The 15,671-nt window shown below is 43.1% G+C and overlaps 1 protein-coding gene across 1 annotated transcript in view; it reads right to left on the bottom strand.

Moving 5' to 3' along the window:
* ALDH18A1 (aldehyde dehydrogenase 18 family member A1) overlaps positions 1–5,922 on the bottom strand; it is a 61,309-nt gene extending 55,387 nt beyond the window's left edge. Inside the window, exon 1 of the mRNA XM_060193115.1 lies at positions 5,840–5,922. The gene's annotated coding sequence lies outside the window, so the exon portion shown is untranslated. The remainder of the gene's footprint in view (positions 1–5,839) is intronic.
* Between the last annotated feature and the right edge of the window lie 9,749 nt (positions 5,923–15,671).

Here is a 15,671-nt window from a genome sequence, read left to right as displayed (position 1 = left end):
TTCTAAAGGAGAAGGAATTCCAGCCATGAACCTTGTATCCTGCAAAGCTATCCTTCAAATATCAGGGAGAAATAAAGGTTTTCTTAAATATTCAAAAACTAGAGGAATTTGCCACAATCAACTCCACCTTACAAGAACTACTGAACTGAGTCCCACAAGAAAGGAGGAAGCAGGGAGTCGGGTGGTAGCGCAGCGGGTTAAACGCAGGTGGCACAAAGTGTAAGGACAAGCATAAGGATTCCGGTTTGAGCCCCCGGCTCTCTACCTACAGGGGAGTCGCTTCACAGGAGGTGAAGCAGGTCTGCAGGTGTGTATCTTTCTCTCCCCCTCTCTGTCTTCCCCTCCTCTCTCCATTTCTCTCTGTTCTATCCAACAACGACAATGACGACAGCAATAACAACTACAACAATAAAACAACAAGGGCAACAAAAGGGAATAAATAAATAAATATTTAAAAAAAAAGAAAGGAGGAAGCAAAGAAATACATGTTCCAAGTTGGGTGAATAGCAGTATACTAGAACTAAGAACATATTAAAAGTAGGAAAGAACAAGCAAGTAGGGGAGGGAAGTAAATGACAAAGAAGTTCTAGTAAATGTTTGTTAAGATAAACTTAAAACAGACTTTTCTAGATACACAATGCTAGTTACTACACTTATGGTAACCACAAAACAAAGAAGGGAACAGAGATTTTAGACTGTGGAAACTACAGTGGTTACCAAGGGGTGTGAGCACAGACTTTTAGTGACATGTCAGAGGGGAAATAGATGTGATTCTTCAAGTTCTCTAACTGCCTAACCCATAGCTCTAAGTACAAACATTTACTTTAGTTTAAGTAATCAATACCTCAGATTTGTAAGATGATCAAACTGTAAAACTGGGCTTAAACTGTTCAAGGAGCTCTAAAAATATATGTGCATATATAGTTTTTAAACATCTAAGTCAACTACAACTTTAGGCCAGACAGACCAAGGCCATTTGGACCTATCAGTGTCTAAAATACAAAGATGTTCATATACCACTAAAGGCCACAAAGCAAAGGACTATCTAATATGTTACCATAGATGCTAATAGTTGGATAAGCATAAAAAACAAATCTGCAACTAACGTGGTTTTAATAACAATCAATTATTCCTATTCTAAGCTCTTTCTAAGTCTACAAGAAACCCCTTGTATTCTCTTTGGGTTCTTGATTTCTCCTAGTCCTGGAACCTCTAGGACTATGCCCACACTTCTCAATATTTCTTCTCTCTGGTTCCTTTTTTTTTTTCTTTTCTTCTGATTCCTTACCACCGAACTACCTATGGTGACCTCAACCAAACTGCTACTAGTGTTGTCATCCCACGTTATGCTGCTACTGAATACTTACAATGGACTACAACCAGAGACGTGGAGCTTGAGATGTCAACTTCGCAACCCTTCAAACCTGCTGAGATCTTAACACATGGGACTACCTACATCCACTTTAGGTGGCACCCCATCTAACAAAGTTACAGATACTAGGTATATGGAAGTGTATAGGTTCCTGGGTACAGGTGTACATGTAGTCATAAGCTTGGGGCAATTATATAACTCAAAGTCATAGTATTCAATAGTCCTTGATGATTAGACTTAGACTTAATAAACCTGCAATCCTAGTTGTAGTGCCTAAAGAAAGCACCATAAACTCTTGAATCTATTTGACTTAGACCAAACTAGCTTAGCAATCTATCAGAAAGCCCTAAAGAAGACAGAGCCTAAACAACTAATTCTAGTTGGGCTGAATAAATGACAATCAAGGGAGTTGGGCGGTAGTGTAGTGGGTTAAGCGCACATGGCACAAAGCGCAAGGACCGGCGTAGGGATCCCGGTTCGAGACCCCCACCTGCAGGGGAATCGCTTAGCAGACGGTGAAGCAGGTCTGCAGGTGTCTATCTCTCTACCCCCCTCTCTGTCTTCTGCTCCTCTCTCATTTCTCTGTCCTATCTAACAATGACAATATCAATAACAACAATAATTACAACAGTAAAAAACAAGGGCAACAAAAGGGAAAATAAATTATTAAAAAAAATAAATGAAAATCAATGCATAAAAAACTGAGAGAAAGTCTAAGGTCATCAGACAAAGAGAGAACTGCAAATGTTGAATAAGGGCAAGAGATAGGCTCATTTAATAATGGCACTTTTGGTCAATATCACACCACCTCACCATCTGTGGCCCTAGTCAAGGAATCCTTGGATTCCCACACAAATCTGATGAGCCTAGACCTCTACTGCACCAACACTGGACACTTTTATCAGGAACATCATCACAAGCCCTCTTGAGGGCCCTCTCAGGACCTTGCCCTCAGCATACAGCAGCTATGGTAGGGACTGCCCCATCTCCAAAAGGAGGCTGGGGTATCTCCCCTGCCAGTCCAGGAAGATTGGTACTAAAATGAGTACAGCCTGCAATGTTGCCAGTTGTGACCATGAGCTGCGAGCTTACACCAGTAGGGGCTTAGAGGTTACACAGGCCCTGCTGCTAAACACACACACACACACACACACACACACACACACACACACACACACACACATACACACACACACACGCCCTGGATAAGGTGGATGGTGGTAAATAGTTAATTCTATCCCCAGATTTTTTTTTTTCAAGAATGGGAGCTAATCTCTGCCCTAATCCAACTCTCTAGTTCTTTTTTCTACTCTGACACCACTTACTTAGTATTTTTATCCAACTTCAGTCTATCAAACTTAAGCAAAACTACCATAGTCGTGGGCCCCCAGAAACATGCCTAAAATGGATTTCTGAGCCTTCTTTCATCCTAGTATCCCCAACCTCATCTGCCCTGTTCCTACTTTTTGGTTCCTGTTCATTAACCATTTTGTCTCACTTTATGTCCTGCCACCTTCCAAACACCAAGTTGCAGAAGTGACCAAGATTCCACCCTGACTTATCTGGGCAGATGACCTCACCAATTTGTCCTGGAACCGCACCTTTCTAGAGCCCTACCCCACTTGGGAAAGACAGAAACAGGCTAGGGGTATAGATTGACCTGGTAATGCCCACATCCAGCAGAGAATCAATTATAGAAGCCAGAACTCCTACCTTCTGCACCCCCAAAACAACCTTGATCCATACTCCCAGTGGGGGAGAAGTGATAGGATGAAGATAAGAGGGCTCTGAACTCCATCAGGAGAAAGAGGAGAAAAAAGAGGGAAATGTTTGGATGCAGTAATAGAGTTATGTGTAGCTTGGGTGGGAAGAAAAGAAAAAGAAAACCTAAAAGAAAAAGGTTGGGAGTCAGGTGGTAGCGCAGTGGGTTAAGTGCAGGTGGCGCAAAGCTCAAGGACCGGCCTAAGGATCCTGGTTTGAGCCCCCAGCTCCCCAACTGCAGGGGAGTCGCTTCACAGGCGGTAAAGCAGGTCTGCAGGTGTCTATCTTTCTCTCCTCCTCTGTCTTCCCCTCCTCTCTCCATTTCTCTCTGTCCAATCCAACAACAATGACAATAATAATAACTACAGCATTAAAAAAATCAAGGGCAACAAAAGGGAATAAATAAAATTTAAAAAAAAGAAAAAGGAGATAATTATGTACAAATGTAGACAGATAGCTGTAGAGATGATAGTTAACCCATGTCTGCAACCTTGGGAGAACCGTGGTGGTTTCCAATGGAGGGACTTGGGATTCAGAACTCTGGTGGTGGGAACAGTGTGGAATTATACCCCTGTTGACATGTAATTTTGTAAATCAATATCAAATCGCTAATAAAAAATAGATTGAACAGTAAAAAAAAAAAAAGAAGAGAAACAAGGAGTAGATTTTTAGCTTATACTGTACAAAGGTACACAAAGGGGAAAGAAGACTGGTAGGATCATCTGTTATAAAAGATGCATCTAATAGGCAATAAAAGCATCAACTCTTATCTTAGTTGACTTCAGTGTTTGTGACAGTCTGGAAGGTTGCAAGAAAAAACAGCTGGGGAGACAGCATAATGGTTCTGCAAAAGACTTTTATGCCTCTGGCTCTGAGCTCCCAGGTTTAATCCCCAGCACCACCATAAGCCAGAGCTGAGGAGTGTTCTGGTCTTTTTCTCTGTGTCTTCCTCTATCTCTAATTAAAATACAATAAAATATATATTTTTAAAAAGCCAGTTATGTAATTGAAGCAGACTATGAGTCCATAGTCCATGTTTGCTATTACTATAAATTGCTTCAGTAATTGTTGCTAAGCAAGTGGTCACACTGAATTGTCAAAAATACCCATAGAAAAACCAAAAGGGCAAAAGAATCAGACATGGACACTAAAATGCTAGTTCCTTCTCTTGCATGAAAACTTTCTCAAAAATTATAATATTCAGAGTTGGATCTAATCCTACAGATGAACATTTTTACTGCTTCATGTTTACTGTTGCTTTTCTCAACCCAATTATATTCCTCTCCCTACAGTCTGGTAAATAGGGTAAAGAACAAGGTCTTTGGAGTTGGAAGGATTTGGCTTTGAGCTCTGCATTTGCTGACTATGTGACTTTTTGAGGGTTAATCTTTATAAGTCTCCATCTCTGCCTCTGTAAAAAGGGGCAGTAGTAGGAAAGAATTACGGGATTATTATAACTATCAAATGAGGCAATGAAATGGAATGATTGTGAACAACACACACTCAGTAAATGTCATTTTGTATTATTCTACATTTTAGGTAATCATGAAACCTTACACAGTGAAGTCTTTATTTCCTTCAAGACTGCCACAAGCAGAAAGGACTCAATAGATAGTCTCTGATGTATATAATCCCAAATTATACTTAGTGACCATTGACCCCTCTCTTATCTAAGAGTAATTAAAAGCTCTGGATGTTTAAGGTCACTAAGTTATTAGTGAAGACTGACCTAGAAACCAAATCTCTTGGCCTCCCTCACTGCAATGGTGGGCTCATTCAGTCAGAGTTTATTATGCCTGAAAAAGCAGCCAGGTGACTTCAGGGAGCAAAGGGTATGTTCGTGAGTGTGTGTGTGTGTGTATGAGAGAGAGAGAGACAGACAGAGAGAGAGAGTGTGAGAGAAAGAGAGAGAGACAGAGTGTGTGTGTGTGTGTGTGTGTGAGAGAGAGAGAGAGAGAGAGAGGGAGAGTGTGTATGTTTGTCTAGACTTAGTTTCATCAGCTACAGCTGCAAAGTTCTTATGTTTGTATTCAGGACATTTCTCGAGTACCTCTTTACACATTCTAAACAGAAAGACTTTATCTTAAAGATTTAGACAGAGAACTGAACTTTAGTTCCAACAAACTCAATCCAGAAGCCCAGGGTGGTACACGCTGTCTCCTAGCCTCAGAGAACAAGGGTGTAATAATAAAGGTGGGGAATGCTGGTGTGTTAGGAATTACTGGCAAGACCGTAAGCCGTTCTGCAAAAGGCAGCCCTGAACGAATGTCCGGTCTGCGGAAGAGAGGATGCCCAGAAATTCGCAGGGAGGACTGTGCATCTATCTGGGTGTGAAGTCAGGTTATCTGTGTGCCGTTGCAGGTGCACTGGAAGCTGGCTAGGGGCTCCTGGACCCAGCAGGCATGCTCCGAGTCTGCAAACTTCCTCCTCTGGAACAGGTTCCTCCATTTGAGAATACCCAAGGCGGGCAGGAAGGCCGTGTGCCGCCCCCCACCCCCGGCCAACTCCCCGTGGATACAGGCCTCTGCACCTGGGCATATGGAACCGCGCTGAGGCCATGCAGCTCGCTCTGGGCAGCCCGGCCTGCCATCATCCTCGGGCCCACATGCACCCCACTCGGGCCCGTCCCCTCGGTCGCCCGCAGGCCACGGAGCACGCCCTCTCCCCCTGGGCTCCCTTCCTCCATCCCTGTCGCTCGCCACGTACCTGCCTGGCCGCCGGCGCCCCACCCGCTCTCCACGCTGAGCCGCCGGTGGCGCCCGCTGACTCGCCTTTTTCTTCCGTCCACGTCCCGCAAGATGACCTTACGTCAGCAGCGCTGGAGTAAGCCCAGGCCGCGGGGTCTCCGCTGTTGACGTAGAGCAAGGGGGCTGGCGTACAGCTGCGCTGTGACAATGGCGGAGCCGCCTTTCGAGAATCCGCTCTGCGCTCCACGTGGCGGGCCCCGCCCTCACAGGCTGGGCTGATGCCGGGCGGAGGCGGGGCTTGACTTTCCCGGGTGAGAGTCCGCGTGCTGAGGGAGCACGCGCCAAAAGGGGGCCCTCCCCCGGGAGCCGTCGTCCCGCCTCCCCCCGGCTTCCCGCGGAGCCTCCGGCTGTGGCAGCAAAGATAACTGAAACCCTCCGCAGCTGGTGGAGCTCAGAAGGTGTGTTTGTCAGTGTTGAGCAGTATATCCCAGTCACATCTGGCAAGCGGGTTCCATCAATTTGCACACGTTTAAGGGAGCCCTTAAAAGCAAGGCAAAATTCCACATTGCGGGGGCTGGGGGGGATATATTGCAATTAAAAAAGTTTTTTTTTTTCCCTCCTAGTCGTTAGAAGGTTTCCCAAAAGGTTTCTTGTTCAACAAGAATATACTATGTTTAAGTAGTTTTATCCAAGGGTGAATGCAGAGCACTCGCTAAAATTAGAGTGTAGATTGTCTCTAACTTTCCCACTTGCTGAGTTTTCCTCAAAGGACATGTTTCTGCATCTGCTCAGGACACATGGGGCTAGGGTGCAGAAAGAGTTCAAGCCTGCACATTTGTTGATGAACCTGTTTGTTCACTACAGCATCATTAAGCACTGGCTGCTGAATGCCCTGGCCCTTTGATAAGTTGGAGAAAGACACTGGCGCCATCTCTACAACCTTATTGGGAGAAGCAGGAGCAAATCATGACAGCACAATGTGATAAATGGTAGTGGAGGGGGTGCCCAGGGCTATACACAGAGCTTTATTTAAAGACTGTAGATACTTGAATTGTGCTATAAAGGACAAGTTAACTTACTTAGAAGAGAAGTAGGATTGTATGAGAAGGAGGGAATTGAACATGTCTGATCCTGTGGGAGCAGGCTGTAGGTAATGTGAATGGAGGTGCGTTTGGCTGGGGCTTCCACCTGGCAAAAGGACCTCTGTTCCAGGGAAAAGATTTTTTTTTTTTAAATCATCTTACAATCCTTAAATTTGGAGAACTATGATTTTAAAAGCAAAAAAAAAAAAAGATTTTATGGGGCAGAGACCAGGTGTGGTGCCTAGAACTGGAACTGAATTTGGGGCCACATGTGTAACTGCTTAGTGATCCACCTCCCCCCAGGTTAGAAAACAATGGCATTGTCAGCTTTGTGTGTCCATAAAGGGGAGTAACTAGGAGGTTGGCTAGCTTATTGCTTTTCAAGGGCCAGTAAGAATTGATAACTGGAAAAAAAAAATCCAAGAAGGGCTCAAGAGAAGAAAAAGGAGAGAGAGCTGACAGCCTTATGACATGAAAGTGGAAGGGTAAGAAAAGAAGTGAGGGGGCCAATCAGTGGTTCACCTGGTTAAGCACACACACTACAGTGTGCAAGGACCCAGGTTCAAACCTCTGGTCCCCACCTATAGAGAGAAAGCTTCATGAGTGGTGAAGCAGGGCTATAGGTATCTCTCTCCCACTCCATCTATCTTCTCAATTTCTCTATCCAACAATAAAATAAATAAAAGTAAGAAAAAAGAAATGGATACTGGAAAAATCTGGCAATGTTGCCATAATGGAGACAGGAGTAAGTGAGGGGAGCGCTTCATTTAATTCATTACTTTTTTTTTTTTTTAACCAGAGCACTGCTCAGCTCTGGCTTATGATGGTGTCGGGGATTGAACCTAAGACCTTTGTAGCCTCAGACTTGAAAGCCTGTTTGCATAACCATTATGCTATCTACCCCTGCCCCTCTTGAAACTCCACCATTTGGGTCCAAGACAAATGTCACAGTGAAGAACCAGAGATACTCCGTCAGGTATCAGATGAAGCAAGCATTTACTGAAGCAGAGCAGGGACAGGAAGGGAGATACATGCACAGACATGTAAGAGGCATTGAGTTTCCCTGGCCTCTAGTTTTATAGTAGGGCTGGATGGAGGGTAAATTGCCATAAACAGGAGAGGTAAGCTTTGAGGTATGCTATTCTCTTAGACTCTCCACACACCACCCCCCTTGCACCCCCAAATCCATAATAGCTGTTTTGTTCTGTGTCCTGCTTCGCTGCTTGATGTTCAGCCTCTAGGCATTGTGCTTGGCAGTTCATGGCCTCAGAACAAATGAAAGGGGGGAGATGTTGGTGCAACACTGGGACATCTGCTCCATCTTTCATGCTACATGATGAGTGTGAGTGACATGGAAGGTTGTGTGGGGCTCCTCCGTTTGTTCAGCCAGGATACCAGTCCCAGCGTGTCTTCCAGTGCCCTTCATGACCATTCATGTGTGGCAGACAGGGATCCTTGTCCCTAAGTAGCTAGTGACAATGTCAATGTGACATATGTACTAAGTTTTGAACACTTTTTTAAGTTTGAGGTAATGTAGAGAAAGCCAAAGGAAGAAAACAACTCTCTACTGTTTCGACTGTTACTTCAGCCTTCCTTCTAACACTCACACAGTGGATTTAGAATAAATTGAACAACTGTGAGGATGGCAAAAGCTTTGAGGGTGAACAGAGACCTTCGTTTGGTAAATTCTGTTTTGGCTCATCTCTGAAGCTAATTGCTTGTCTTCCTTCTTTGCTAGAATATGAGTTCCTGAGCGCAGGAAGTACAGTCCTGCCCTACTTAATTGATGAGGATACATGTTGAGAAATGCATGTTTAGGCAGTTTTGTCTTCCTGTGAACCTCATAAAGTGTAGGTTGCTTTCCAAACAGAATTTTACCATTTTGCTGGCATAGAAATTTGGGAGGGCATAGGACCTTGCCCTCAACTTGGATCAACAATGGTAGAGAATGTTCCATCATCCTCCAAAGGGAGGCTGGACAACATACTCTATGCTACACCTGAGGAAGATGGGTCCTGATATTGGCACAACTTGGAACATTCCCACTCATGACCACAGAATGTGAGCTCAGATCTACAGGGATGCAGAGGTCACATAGGCTCCTAAGCTGAATATGGGCCCCAGACCACATCAAATGGTGGGGTTTGCAGTCAACAATATTTATACACCTTTCCAATATTTGGAAGCTACTCTCTTCCCTGGTCCAGCTTTCTGGTCTTTTTTCCAGCCATGACATCATCTCCCCCTGAAGATAACTTGGATCCACCTGCATATCCGGTTTCAGGCTCAGGAAAAAAGAAAAAGAAAAAAAAAAAAAACTAGTATAGCCACAGGCCCTTTGGAATATAACTAAAATATGCCTACTAGCTATCTACAAAACAGAGGGCCCCCCCCAACTCTTCATCTTTATCTGCACTATTCCAGCTTTTAGGTTGATGATTAATCAACAATTTGTTTGGCTTTGTATTTTAACTCTTTTCAGCCACCAGATTCCAGATGGTTAGCATGATGCCAACCAGACTTCCCTGGACAGACAGACAATCCCACCAATGTGTCCTGGAGCTCCACTTCCCCAGAGCACTTCCCCACTAGGGAAAGAGAAAAGCAGGCTGGGAGTATGGATAGACTTGTTCATGGGGGAAGCAATTACAGAAGCCAGACCTTCCACCTTCTGCATCCCACAATGATCTTGGGTCTATACTCCCAGAGGGTTAAAGAATAGGAAAGCTATCAAGGGAGGGGATGGGATACGGAGATCTGGTGGTGGGAATTGTGTGGCATTGTACCCCTTTTAACCTATGGTTTTGTCAGTGTTTCCTTTTTATAAATAAAAAACAAAGTGAAAAAAAAAAAAAAAAGAAATCTTGGAGGGCAGCTTGGGATAGGAACTGACTTATCCATGACATTATTCTAGCAGTAAACTCAGTCTGTGACCACTGTAATGTATGGCCCTACTTTGATCATAATAGTATTATAAGACATATGACTGTATTCCTAAAATAATCAATATTCAATAAATAGCTGATGAATATATTATTTTCTTCTTTGTGTGTATGCATGCATGATACCTTGGCTTCTGGGTGTTTTTATTATTTTTTTCATTCCTTCTATTTCAGATATAAGGTAAAGAAAGACAACACAGTCTTGCTCCACTGTCCACAGTACTTTCCCCAGTACCACGATGCTCTCCATTGATGCTGAATTTCAAAGCCAGGGACACATGTATGGAAAGGTGAGCGTTCTACGGCATTTCTTATTTTGCAGTCATGAATGAATTTTTCTTTGAACTTAGTTTTTCCAAAAAGGTAAGGGGCTAGTAACACTATATTTGTCTATTCCACAGGATTAATAGGATCAAATATGAACAACCTTTAGCATTGTACATTTTCTTTTCTTTTTGCTTCCAAGGTTATTGCTGGCGTCGGTGCCTGCACTATGAATCCACTGCTCCTGGAGGCTATTTTTTCCCTTTTGTTGCCCTTGTTATTGCTATTGTTGTTGTTGGATGGGACAGAGAGAAATCGGAAGAGGAGTGGAAGACAAAGAGGGAGCGAGAAAGATAGACACCTGTACACCTGCTTCACCTGTGAATTGACCCCCTCTTGCAGGTGGGGAGCCAGGGGCTCAAACCAGGATCTTTGTGCCAGCCCTTGCGCTTCATGCAAAGTGCGCTTAACCCGCTGTGCTACTGCTGGCTCCTGCATTGTGCATTTTCTATTTTATGACTGTTATTCTTTTATTTTACTAATATTCTACTCTACCAGTAAAGAATATGAGTTGGATGTGTGACTATAAGCTGGGAAGAGGCAAATACTAGAAACATATTTTTATTTTTCCCTGCCTAGAAGTCAGTTAAATAATTTAGCTATCTTTTTTTTTTTTTTTTTTTTTTGATTGGAGGGATTTAGTTTTTGTCTCAGCAGATGTAGATAGGGCTTGAGACATAGCCTGGAAATCACATAGGAAGTGAACTATTTAGAATTGTGCTGTTAAGTATGCACACACACACTCCTTGCTAAATTTATTCCTAGATATATAGTTACTTTTGATGGTATTGCTTTCTCATCTTGCTTGTTGTTTCCAATAGATTCTTAATGGAGTCTTTAGGGTCTTAGTTGCCTGTCATCTGCAAACAGTGATCAATTTACTTCTTCACAATTTGGATCCACTTAGTTTCTTTTTCTTGACTAATTACACTGATTAGGACTTCTAGTAGTATGTTGAGTAGTAGAATTGAGAATGAGCACCTTTGACTTTAGCCTTCGAGGAAAAGCATTCATTTTTTATTTTTTTTAATAAATCTTTTTTTAAATATTTATTTCCTTTTTGTTGTCCTTGTTTTTATTGTTGTTGTAGTTATTATGTTGTTGATGTCATCGTTGTTAGATAGGACAGAGAGAAATGGAGAGAGGAGGGGAAGACAGAGAGAGGGAGAGAAAGATAGACACCTGCAGACCTGCTTCACTGCCTGTGAAGCGATTCCTCTGCAGGTGGGGAGCCACGGTCTCCAACCCGGATCCTTACGCTGGTCCTTGCGCTTTGTGCCACATGGCGCTTAACCTGCTGCGCTACCGCCCGACTCCCAGCACTCATTTTTTCACTCAAGTGTGATGTCAACTGTAGGTTTGTCATATGTGATCTTTACTATGGCGAAGTATGTTCCTTCTATCCCCACGTGTTTTTGTTGTTGTTGTTGTTGGTTTGTTTGTTTTTTACACATAGGTATTCTACCTAACTAGGTTATCATTTAGGTATCACTTCAAGTGTGCAAAGACAGATGAGTATATATGCAAAATGGAATACTATTCAGCCATGAGTCTTCCAGACAGACAATGATTAAAAAAATTGCACCTCCACTTTGAGTTATATAAAATAAATCCAACTTGGAAGCAACTAGACATCAGAAAACTACAGATTAAAAGAGAATTTTTTTGGCTCCAGGGTTATCACTGACACTTGGTGCCTGCACTACAAATCCATTGCTCCTGGAGGCTCTTTTTTCCTTTTTGTTGCTTATTGTTGTTGGATAGGACAGAGAAATCGAGAGAGGAGGGGAAGAGAGGGGGGGGGGAGAGAAAGACACCTGCAAACCTGTTTCACCACTTGTGAAGTAAACCCCCCTCCCCACAGGTGGGGAGCCGGGGCTCGAACCGGGATCCTTATGCCGGTCCTTGTGCTTCACGCCACATGCGCTTAACTCACTGCACTACTGCCTGACCCCTAAAAGAGAATCTTTTGAAGAATAACTGAAGGTGTCCATAAACTGTTGGACAAGGTATATTAAACATCCTCATTGGAAAGAAAGCTTACAGGCTCATCAAATTAGCAGAGGGAGGAAATAAACATGAGGCATTTCTGTCCTGGAAAAACAGATGTGTCTTTTGGGTGTAAGATCTGTTATAGTTAGAATAGGTATAGTGGATCACAATAAGGTGCCATTTCATAGCCACCAGGATAGATTTTTGAAAATGTCACTGTGGGGGTGGGGGGAGGAGGCGGACAGATGGTGGCACACCAGGTTAAGCACGTATAGTATGAAGGGCACAGACCCATCCAAGGATCCTGGTTCGAGCCCCCAGCTCCCCACCTTCGGGGGTGGGGGACATTTCACAAGTGGTGAAGCAGGTCTGCAGGTGTCTTTTTCTCTCCCTCTCTCCCCACCCTCTCTCAATTTCTCTCTTTCTTATCCAATAATATAAAAAAAAAATCTGCCAGGAGCAGTGGCTTCATAGTGTCAGCACCAAGGCCCAGAGATAACCCTGGTGGCAAAAAAAAAAAAAGTCAATGGGATGGGGGGCAGAGGGTAGAGAGCATAATGGTTCATTCTCTCATGCCTCAGGCTCCAGAGTCCCAGGTTCAATTCTTGCACACCATCAGCCAGAGCTGAACAGTGCTCTGGTGAAAAAACAAATGTCAATGGGGAGATATTCAACTGGTAGAGTGTACAAGGATATGGGTTTGAGCCCATAGCCCCCACATGTCAGCATCATACTTAGGGGGGCTTCACTGAGGGAATGATGAAATCATGCAGGTGCAAAGCCCCAGTGAAAACCCTGTATATGGGGGTCGGGCTATAGTACAGCGGATTAAGCGCACATGGTGTAAAACTTGAGGACAGAGTAATGATCTCAGTTCAAGTCCCCACCTCCCCACCTACAAGGGGGGGGTGTCACTTCACAAGCAGTGAAGCAGGTCTGCAGGTGTCTATCTTTTTCTCCTCATCTCTGTCTTCCCCTCCTTTCTCCATTTCTCTCTGTCCTATTTGGCAACAACAACATCAGTAACAATAATAATAACTACAACAATGATAAAAACAACAAGGGCAACAACAAAAAAGGAAAATAAAAAATATATATATAAAAAAGAAAAGGTGGTTTGGGAGGTGGTGCAGTGGATAAAGCATTGGACTCTTAAGCATGAGGTCCTGAGTTCAATCCCCGGCAGCACATGTACCAGAGTGATGTCTGGTTCTTTCTCTCTCTCCTCCTATCTTTCTAATAAAATCTTTTAAAGAAAAAAGAAAAAAAAAAACTCTGTATATATATTACAGATATATAGTCATATGCATTGGGTTGTCAGAAAAGTCATGGCATATTTTTCTGTTTTCCTGTGAAGAATGCATCATGACTTTTCTGATAACCATATATATATATATATATATATGTATATATATATATACATACATATATATATATATGCAACTTTTAAAATATTTTTTTTCTTTTTGCCTCCAGGGTTATTGCTAGGGCTTGGTGCCTGCACTACAAATCCACTACTCCCGGAGGCTATTTTTTCCCGTTTTGTTGCCCTTGTTTATTGTTGTTGTTATTGCTATTGTTGTTGTTGGCTAGGACAGAGAGAAATCCAGAGGGGAAGACAGAGAGGGTGAGAGAAAGATAGACACCTGCAGACCTACTTCACCAGCTGTGAAGCGACCCACCTGCAGGTGGGGAGATGGGGGCTTGAACTGGCATCATTAGGTCAGTCCTTGCACTTAACCCGCTGTGCCACCACCCAGCCCCCTATTTTTATTTCTTATTGGCTAGAGACAGAGAGAAATTTAGAGGGGTCAGGGGGAGATAGAGAGGGAAAGAGACAGATACATACCTGCAGCCCAGCTTCACCACCTGTGGGGCTTGAACCCTGCAGGTGGGGAACAGGGGCTTGAACGTGGGTCCTTGCATACTGTAATGTGTGTGCTTAACCAATTGCACCACTGCCTGGCCCCCTATAATAAATAAGCGTTTGAATAAAGGTGTAGAGGATGGATTCTGAAAAGGAATTTTCGATTGCTGGCTTAGACATCTACCACTTCTCAGAATGTGTTATGTATATTTCTCCTTAAGAAACCTAATTTAGAGAGCCTAAATAATAGCTTTGCTCTGTTTAGCACAGGTATCACTGGAGGCAGGAGTACTGAATTAAATAACAGACTGGTGAAAACCATGCCATTTGATTGCCAGCTCCTAGCTCTCCTTGTACAGACTCTCCCTTGCATAGCAGCCCTTCCCCCCTAATTTAGCAATAGCTATTGTGAGAACTTTGCCACATTCTTCCAGGGAAGTAAGTAACTTTTGAGGTACTTTGGAACGAGGCACAATGATAAGCAAGTTTACAGATTTTACAGTTTGACCTTTCTGCTCACAAAGCAGGGTTTATTATAACTCTTCAAAGTTCACTTCTCAGTAGCCTCAGACCTCACTTTTTTTTTTATTTCTGAAAAATCTGTCTTCTGTGTCCTTGTCAGTCTTGCCCCATTAAATTGTCAGCTCATTAAAGGGCTGTGCCTTTCACAAGTAGGTGTTCAATGCTATTTTCACTAGAATCATTCTATTATATCTTATTATTATTATTTTTACCAGAATATTCCTAAAATCTGGCATATGGCTGTGGGGGTGAATACTGAACTTAAGACTTTGGAGCCTCAGGCATGAGAGTCTCTTTGCATAACCATTCATTAAGCAATCTACTCCTGCCCTTACAGCCTATTCTTATTGGAAAAGGGGTTTAAAAGGTTAGACAGTTAAGACAGGATCTTCATTCTATATTGGCTTAGTTACAAGGACAGGGTAATTTTTCTCAAGGCATAAAGCATGCTAGGCTTCCTACTCTCCAAGTTTTCTAACATAATTCCCAACCTACTCCTCTCTACCCAAGAATAACAGTAGGAAACCATCATTCAGTTTTCAGTTATTCAGAATTTCTGAGTAAGCCAGCAGATAGGCCTTTTGGGCCCTGCCATGTTCACTTGCTCTGTTCTTTGAAAGCTGCCACTGCCACCTGTGACAGTAATAGATTTCAAGAGGAACTCACTACTAATGCCAGTGTTGCAGAATTGGGTTTTCAGAGTATGTTCCAAATCACTTGACTTGAATAATATTGTACTATGTATGAAGGTTTTCTTTTTAACCTCACACAGAAAGATAACTAATGGAGGCAGGCTACATGTCAGCTAATTTCTGTGTGCTACTGGAATTAGAACTAAGCTTCCAGCTTTTATTTTTCACGATAGTGGAGAGAAGAACAAAAATGGGTGGTCGGGTCATTTGCTCATATAAAGAGGGGACTGGGATTTCACATTTATTTTAGAAACTGACTACAAAGAACTGCTTTCCCCACTCAAACCTGGGGAAATAGTATGCTCGGCTCAAGGAGTGGGGAGGAGGTAGGCAAAAAACACAGCCAGAAGTTTTCTGTTCGGAACAGTCAGATTCTTTTGTGTCCAAAGGGCAGCTATTCCCAGGTTCATCTAGGGGATGGATGAAACAT

This window comes from Erinaceus europaeus, chromosome 1 (genome assembly GCF_950295315.1).
Source record: "Erinaceus europaeus chromosome 1, mEriEur2.1, whole genome shotgun sequence".
NCBI lineage: Eukaryota > Metazoa > Chordata > Mammalia > Eulipotyphla > Erinaceidae > Erinaceus > Erinaceus europaeus.
The sequence above is the reverse complement of the archived record's forward strand: the minus strand, read 5'-3'. Positions and strand labels throughout refer to the sequence as shown.